An 8,640-nucleotide genomic window follows, 5' to 3' on the forward strand; every position below is an offset into this window, starting at 1 on the left:
GCAACTGAATATAGCTGCATTTCAGTGCTCATGCTCCTATAATATGAGCCAACCTGCTTTATAAGTGTGTATTTTGAGATACACAATTTGGAAATTTCAGCTGTATTCACCTCAGAGGCTCTTGGTCTGTTTCGATTTTTTAAAATTATTTTGATAATTGGAACTATTTAATTATGAAAAGTATATCTGATTTTAGAAGTGTATATATATATACATATAAATGTTCACAAAAATATATAAAGTAAATAAAACACCTCATTGAGGATCCTATTTGCATTCATTAAGACTACTATCATAATAGTTTATTTCTCTCTGAGAAAATTTCAGTTACCAGATATTTGCACATCTGCATGTACGTGTTTTTATTTTGTTGACAAATAGAATAAACGTTATGCATATTTTTGTATTTTTTTCCACTTAAAATACACTTTGAATACCTTCACATAGTAGCAAATACATCTTTATTTCAGTTTTATTGAGGCCTACATAATAATTCATGGTAGAAATATATCTATAATGGGCACTTAGATTGTTTGTATATTTTGCTATTAAAACTGATAGCATAAGAAACATTTATAATCTATACATACATCTATACATAGATGTCAAAGTATATATTTAGAATCAATTGCTACTTGAGTAAAAATTTTGCCAAATTGCCTTTCAAAGAATTTGTATCTGTTTACATTCCCAAGGAGATATGTAAGAATGCTTATTTTTTAGATCCTAATAAACCCTGTGACTTAAATATATTTTTTAAACGTACAATCTGATGATAAGACCGAGAATACCAGTTAAACCTTAAATGGAACTTACTATGTACAAGAAACTATATACTATTTGTGTCTGTGCATGCATCTGTGTAAATTTGTATATGTACATATCTCGATGCATATATACACAGATATGTATATAATATAAATTTATATACATTTATGGAGAGAGTTAAACAGATGTCTCAAATTTGTTAATTTCATATGCGTTATTTATGCATCTTGACTACTGCCATTTGAAAATATCTACAAACACATACCACATATATACACATTCCAAAGGAATATGTATGCATATATAGAACCATATAAATATAATATTTTTAATAATTCACAAGAAGTTCTTCATTTCCACCAGGAAAGGGATTTGGCAGAAGGTATTACACTTTCAAAATTGATTTTTTTATATCTGCAAATTTTATTTCTGTAATCAATGAAAACATAGCTATTTGAAGAAGTAGAAACAGGAAGAGGAGATTAAAGAAAAAGAAGAGGGAGAGATTACACTCAAAAGCATTAGTCTCAGTTAGGGACAGTGGTAATTTTTTTCAAGACTTCAATAAACAGATAATTGTTCTATTTATTTACTTTTAGTGTTTTTTTAAATTTAATTTCAACTTTTATTTTAGATACAGGGAGTACATGTGCAGATTTGTTACATGGGAATATTGTGTGATGGGAAGGTTTAGGATGTCAATACTGTTACCCAGGTAGTGAGCACAGTGCTGGCGTGATAGGTGGGTTTTTAATTTTTTTTTAAACCTCCTCCTCCCTCCACCTTCTAGTAGTCTACAGTGTCTATTTTTCCCAATTTATGTCCATGTGTGCTCAGCGTTTAGCTCCCATTTATAAGTCAGAACATGTGGTCTTTGGTTTTCCATTCCTACATTGATTTGCTTAGGATTATGGCCTCCAGCCCCATCCATGTTGCTGTAAAGGACATGATTTCATTTTTTTTATAGCTGCATAGTAGTCCGTGGTGCATATGTAAATTGGTCTATTGGAATGCTTTTAGAGCATGCAGAGAGAAGTACAGATTCAAAATTATTTTCTTTTAATTAGCAAGTAGTAATATTAAAACTTCACAAACATAATATAAAATGATCATCTTTATTTAAGAATGTTGAGGAAACAGTTCTAACAGTGACAACATTTTCTGTCTGATTTTGAATACTTTCTTCCACTAAAAATGTCTGTTATTCTAATGCAGCTACTTCGTTAGACCCACTGCATTTTAATTCTCACTTTTACACATAAATTTGGGATTTAACAATGAAGTAAGAATTGTGAACAAAAAAGATCTGGCTAATTTTTGCTGCTTTTAATCTAGTGGTGAAGACAGAATTAAGGCAAATAATTTAAGGGCATACATTTTATGAGATGGTTAGTACGAAATGATGTATTCATAGTGATTAGGAAGGTTTTTCCTGAGGATGCTTTGTTTGAGCTGTAACTTGAACTTTGTGTGTAATTTACCAAGCATAAATCAGAAGTAGAAGTGAAATAAAAAGTATTCCAGATTAAAAAAAAAAAATAGTTCAAGAAAAGAAGTGGCACATTGGAAGAAGTAAATGATTCTCATGCAATCATTATGATTGAATCACAGCGAGATTGAATCACATTGAATCACAGCGAGAGAGTGTGAGGGGTAGCATGAAACTACTCTGAAGTGTTAAACAAGGGCTTCATTGAGGACAACGTTGTCAACCATATTAAGAAATTTGAACTTTGTCTTTAAGAAAGTTGCTGTATCTTACAAATACATATTGTTAAATTATGCCAGGGATGTTTCTAGATTCTGGGGTTTCATTGATGAACAAAAGAGAAAAAAAAAAAAAATCCCTACCTTCATGAAGTTTATACTCTAGTGTATTTTGCAAGTAGTTTAACCTTAAGTGTGGAATTAACATCTGCAGGATGAATCTGACTGAATGAAGCACAGATATACACAGACCAAGCACAAATTCCTCAAGACCCAACACTCAACAGTAGATTAGGCCAGATGTTCTACACATGGCTTCACCCAGATACGTGTTCTTCCCTTTCCTCGTATCTTATATTTGATCGAACTACATTTACTTAGTGACCACTTTTATTAGGAAGCATTTCTTGTAGTGAAATGTTTCCTGATTTCAGCTTTCTAAGACACAGGCATGAACCGGGTGAATTTTTTTTTTTTTTTTTTTTTTTGAGATGGAGTCTGGCTCTGTCCCGCAGGCTGGAGTGCAGTGACGCGATCTCGGCTCACTGCAAGCTCTGCCTTCCGGGTTCATCCCATTCTCCTGCCTCAGCCTCCCAAGTAGATGGGACTACTAGTGCCTGCCACCTTGCCGATTTTTTTTTTTTTTTTTTTTTAATTTGAGAGAAAATGGTAAATTAACTCTAGGTAATACTGGAGAAAGAAATGAAAGACCAAAATAAATAATTTTAAGTTGTGTCGAAATCCAGTATTTCCTCCCTTGCTGTCACTGGTTCAGGCTTTGTACTGTCCTATGTAGTTTTAAAAGAAAGAATTTGACTTATAAAAGTGATATAGTTGAGATGGTCTATAGTGAATGGTGGGAAGATGTGGAATAGTAAAGGCACAAATAAATATACATACTGACCTCGGGTATCATGCAGTAAGTTCGTTACAAAGACTAGAAAAAGCAAACTTTTTGTATCCCTACCATTGTATAGACATTTGAGACATATGCTCATTTTTATATATCATTTTCTTAGATCTTTGCAATACCCTGACACTCCGACCCCTACAATAGAGGAACTACAAAGTCATAGAGATAGACAAAGGCTTTGAATCCACGTGTTTAATTTTAAAGACTTGAGCTCATGGGACACTGTAAGTCCGAAGTAAGTAATATTGTAATAGCCCTTTGTTCTCTGGACATATGTTCAAGTTATACTTTCACCATATCAATAGAAATTTTTTTAATGAAATTAATACTCACTTGTATTAAAGATAATAGTGACATATTACTTCTATTTTTACAAAGAGTACTAAATCCCGTTCTTTAGACATATAAGTAGATTACTATGTGAAAAAGTAAAATTATATTCTACTTTTAGAAAAAAAGTGAAATAGGTTTTGTTTAAAGAGGACAATATCTTCTTAAGATTTAATTCATATTGCAGACTACTATATATTTATTATCTACTTATTGAAAAAGTCAAGCATGCACTGGGGTATATTTATGTATAATATGGTTTCAGATATTAGATTTTATTGGAAAGTTTGTCACTATATTTAGCTTTTTTGGATTTTCTTTAGTATAGTTTGCATGAGACTATTCATGGTAAGTGATATATCTTTTTTATAAAAAATAATGAGCTGTTTTACAATTCAGTCAAAGAAATATTTAAGAAGTAGAAACATGTTAACATACATAAAGGCATTCATATGGTCATATGAAGGGACGGAGTGGGTACTATTTCCCAACAGTTTTCTTTTTTTTTCTCTTGAATTATTTTTCATTAATCTGTCTTGTCTCCACTTCTCTTCTATAGATCCAGGATAAAGATTGTATGTGGGATGGGTGAAGGAGGAGGTTAGGTTGTGCCAAAATCCAATATTTGCTCCCTTGCTATCGCAGGGTTTCTTCTGACCTATGTATGCCAGTAATCAATGATTAATACCTGCCCCTTAATCAATGATTAAGGCTTCTTAGATAGAAGAGATGTAAAAATAATAGGGTATCAATGGCACAAGTATAAAGTGATACTAAGGAGAGTTCACATAGAATCTGCCAGACCATATATATTCCAAAGATCAGAAAACTGCTCTCCTTGAAGAATGATCATCAGTCAGTTGAGCTGTATTATTAGCACAAGGATTTATAAAAACTAGGTTGAGGTAGATTTGGTAAGAAAATAACTGGAGTTTCTGGATCTGTTTAATGTTTAGCTGCTCTCCTTGAAGAATGATCATCAGTCAGTTGAGCTATATTATTAGCACAAGGATTTTTAAAAACTAGGTTGATGTAGATTTGGTAAGGAAATAACCAGAGTTTCCGGATCTGTTTAATTTTTAGCTCTGTTACATAAAAAATATTTTATTTTAGAGGGTATGAAACATCTGAAAACTCAGCTTCCTCATTTGAAAGCTGTGGACAATGTCTGCCTTCATAGAATGCTATAGGTATTAAAATAGAAAGTATAAAATGAGCCCTTAGTGCACTAACAGACAAATGGCTAGAATATGATAAAAGCTCCTCTCTTTCCTTTGTGTGCATACTCTATGAGTGAATGGAATTGGTAGTATTATAGAACATATTACCATAGACATTTTCGGCTTTAACTTTATACCTTTTATCATAGTTTTTATAAGAATTGCTAGTTAATATGAAAAATATATAGTTGGATTAATTACCTTACTCAAACCGAAAAGGCTAGGCTTAAAAAATATACATATATTGCTTTCCAACTCGGACCCAACAGAATGGCTCCCGCAAAGAAGAGTGGCCAGAAGAAAAAGGGCCATTCTTCCATCAACGAGGTGGTGACGCGAAAATACACCATCGATATTCACAAGCGCATCCATGGAGTGGGCTTCAAGAGGAGTGTCCCTCGGGTACTCAAAGAGATTCAGCAATTTGCCAGGAAGGCGATGGGAACGCCAGATGTGCGCATTGATACCAGGCGCAACAAAGCAGTCTGGCCGAAGGAATAAGGGATGACCCATACCGTATCCGTGTGCGGTTGTCCAGAAAACGTAATGAGGAGGAAGATTCACCAAATAAATTCTATACCTTGGTTACCTATGTACCTGTTACCACTTCCAAAAATCTACAGACAGTGTGAATGAGAACTAATCACTGTTCGTCAAATACATCAAATAAAGTTACAAAATTGCAAAAAAAAAAAAAAAAAAAAAAAGGCCAAAAAGTCAACTAACAGTTACCATGATTTATTTTACTAAATATAATAAAAAAAGATTTGTCATATTTCAAGAATCTTAAATGACATAGGAAAATGTCTATGCCATAATTATAAAAAATAGTATATATAACTACATAAAATATTATCCCAATGTAATAGATAGTAAGCAAATACAGAATATATCATATCTGACTAGAAAAAAATGCACTTTAACATAACAATATCCATTTTCAGGTGATCAGATGGTAGGGATTTTTTATTTTGTGTAATGTGTATGTAAGCCTGTGTGTGTATGTGTGTGAGAAAGAGGAAAAAAATATGTCTTCTCTAGGAATATTAGCTTGAAAATAGGAAATTTCCAATACCTGACCATTTCTGGTCAGTTTTATGTATTTCTAGAGAAATATATAAAAGTAATTTCATCTGAATTTCAGTTAAATTCACAATCAGGTAATTATAAAATTGTTAGTTTTGATCAGTGTCGTATCTGTAACGATGTGTAGTTATTTGATTTGGATTTTTTTCAATATGTGCCCTTCAAGATTTTAGGTCCAATATAATAAATTTTAAAAACCAGCTGGGCGCGGTGGCTCACGCCTGTATTCCCAGCACTTTGGGAGGCCAAGGCAGGTGGATCACGAGGTCAGGAGTTCAAGATCAGCCTGTGAAACCCCGTCTCTACTACATCTACAAAAAATTAGCCTGGCATGATGGTGGGTGCCTGTAATCCCAGCTACTCAGGAGGCTGAGGCAGAGAATTGCTTGAACCCGGAAGGCAGATGTTGCAGTGAACCGAGGTTGCGCCACTGCACTCCAGTCTAGGAGACAGAGTAAAACTTCATCTCAAAAAAAAAAAAGAAAGAAAGAAAGAAAGAAAAAGAATGAGCACCATTAAAAAAAAAATTAAGAAAAAGAATTGTCCTACGAATTCGGAAATTCCCTTGTTCTCTCAACAAAGTCTCTAGAGTGAATCAAGCTTTTAAACGTCTTGTTCACATTTGTTTTCTAGAAAATGAAATGAAGACTTGGATTGTTATATAGATTTCTCCTAACAGCCAGTTATGAAAATCTCTAGGACCAGAATCAGTTTTCTTTTCTTTTTTTCTTTTTTTTTTTTTTTGAGACAGAGTCTTGCTCTGTCACCCAGGCTGGGGTGCAGTGGGGCCATCTCAGCTCACTGTGCAAGCTCCGCCTCCCGGGTTCACGCCATTCTCCTGCCTCAGCCTCCCGAGTAGCTGGAACTACAGGCTCCCACCACCACGCCGGGCTAATATTTTTGTATTTTTAGTAGAGACGGGGTTTCACCGTGTTAGCCAGGATTGTCTCGATCTCCTGACCTCCTGATCCGCCTGCCTCGGCCTCCCAAAGTGCTGGCATAACAGGAGTGATCCACCGCACCTGGCCACACATTTTAAAAATTAATTTCTGTAAAACAATAATATTACCTTCAAAGAGTATGTAACTTCAGATACATTTTTTATTCAAATTTAACATCATAATGCACATTCTAGAATTTATTGTTCCAAAAATTACATATTATATGTTTCCCCTTAAGAACACTTTGTATATTTTTAGCATAGTTAATTTGCATAAAGGAAAGATTGACTTAAACATATGTTACAGTATAATAGACTCTTCCCATAAATATAATTGCTTTGCTTATACTGAAAATACACCAAAGCTTATCATAAAGAGCTTTGTAAATAAAGAGCTTCACTGTAAATTTTAGTTTGAATTGGCCTGGGTGTTTTGAGTGTAAAGACAAATCACAGGTTTGATCTCTGCTGCATGTATACAAAATTTAATGATGTTAAGAATTATTTTTTACCTAAGTATTCCAATACCCATTCTAATATACGGAGAATCACTTATAAAAATTAGCTATGATAAACTCAGTTTACAGTTTCCACTAAAAAATATGAAGCAGAAATGATTTTATTATTTCTCATTTCAAGGCTCAGAACAGGAACTCAAAACAAATATAAGAAATAAGGAAATAATATGATCATCAAAATCTGTAAATGATCATATCCGAAACCACAAAACGTAGAAATCATTTGGAAAATACACTGCAATGTGAATCAAACTGAAGAACATCCCCAAGTTTTAATACGTTCTTGTCTACATTTCTTAGCAATTTTCAGCTTTCCCTAGGATAAAGCAACAGTCTAGGAAAAGCATAACAATGCTTGCACTGATGAAGTGTCAAGGCTTTGCGGGGAGTGGTCACAGAAAAGTGAGAAACATCCCATATCTGTCTACATTCATTTTGCTGTTTGACAGTGTAAACAGAACTAAAATAAAAGCACTGAGTGTTATCATCTTCATTTGCTGGGATGTATCCTCATACTTGAAATGAAGCTTCCAAAGGCCAGGGAGGAGTTCTACCACTGATCAGAATTAGCTGAAGAGAGAGAGATAAACTAAGTCAGAGGTTTATGACACCAGAGGAAATCCTGTTCACTGTAAAAAATGAAGAGAAATATATTTCTAGGGTTGAGGAGAGAATGTGGTATACTGGGTGCAAACATGTGAGAGAATACTGCCTCTGATGTGCAACAGCCAAGTTCCACACATAGGCCCACACTTTCCTGTCCTTCCCAGACTATTCTTGAGCAGGTAGCTGTCGCTGATTGACTTGCCTCAAGTCAAGATATGTAATGATCATTAAAAAACCAGCAAGAGAACAATTGATAGATGATGAATAAATATAATAATTATGAAATTTCAAATATATGACTCTCGACACTCTATTCCTAAGCATAAAGCAAAACCTGGAAATCAACCAGTGGAATACCAGTTAGAGGTGGATAAATTTAAAGAACTTTAAGCAATTACCTAGGGTAAGTAAAGCGGAATGGTGGAGTATTAAGAAAACAGAAACACAACCAGGATGAAGGAGTGAGAAAGAACTGAAGAATAGTAATACTAAAAAGTATCTTTCATTTTCTAGTCATCTTCTCAAATTAAAGGATGTCATTTTCCAAAACAA

The 8,640-nt window shown here is 33.9% G+C and overlaps 1 pseudogene; it reads left to right on the forward strand.

Annotated features, from left to right (window-relative positions):
* Nucleotides 1–3,133: 3,133 nt before the first annotated feature.
* Nucleotides 3,134–5,621, forward strand: LOC116274472 (annotated as a pseudogene).
* The last annotated feature ends 3,019 nt before the right edge of the window (nucleotides 5,622–8,640 follow it).

Source organism: Papio anubis, chromosome 4, assembly GCF_008728515.1.
Source record: "Papio anubis isolate 15944 chromosome 4, Panubis1.0, whole genome shotgun sequence".
NCBI lineage: Eukaryota > Metazoa > Chordata > Mammalia > Primates > Cercopithecidae > Papio > Papio anubis.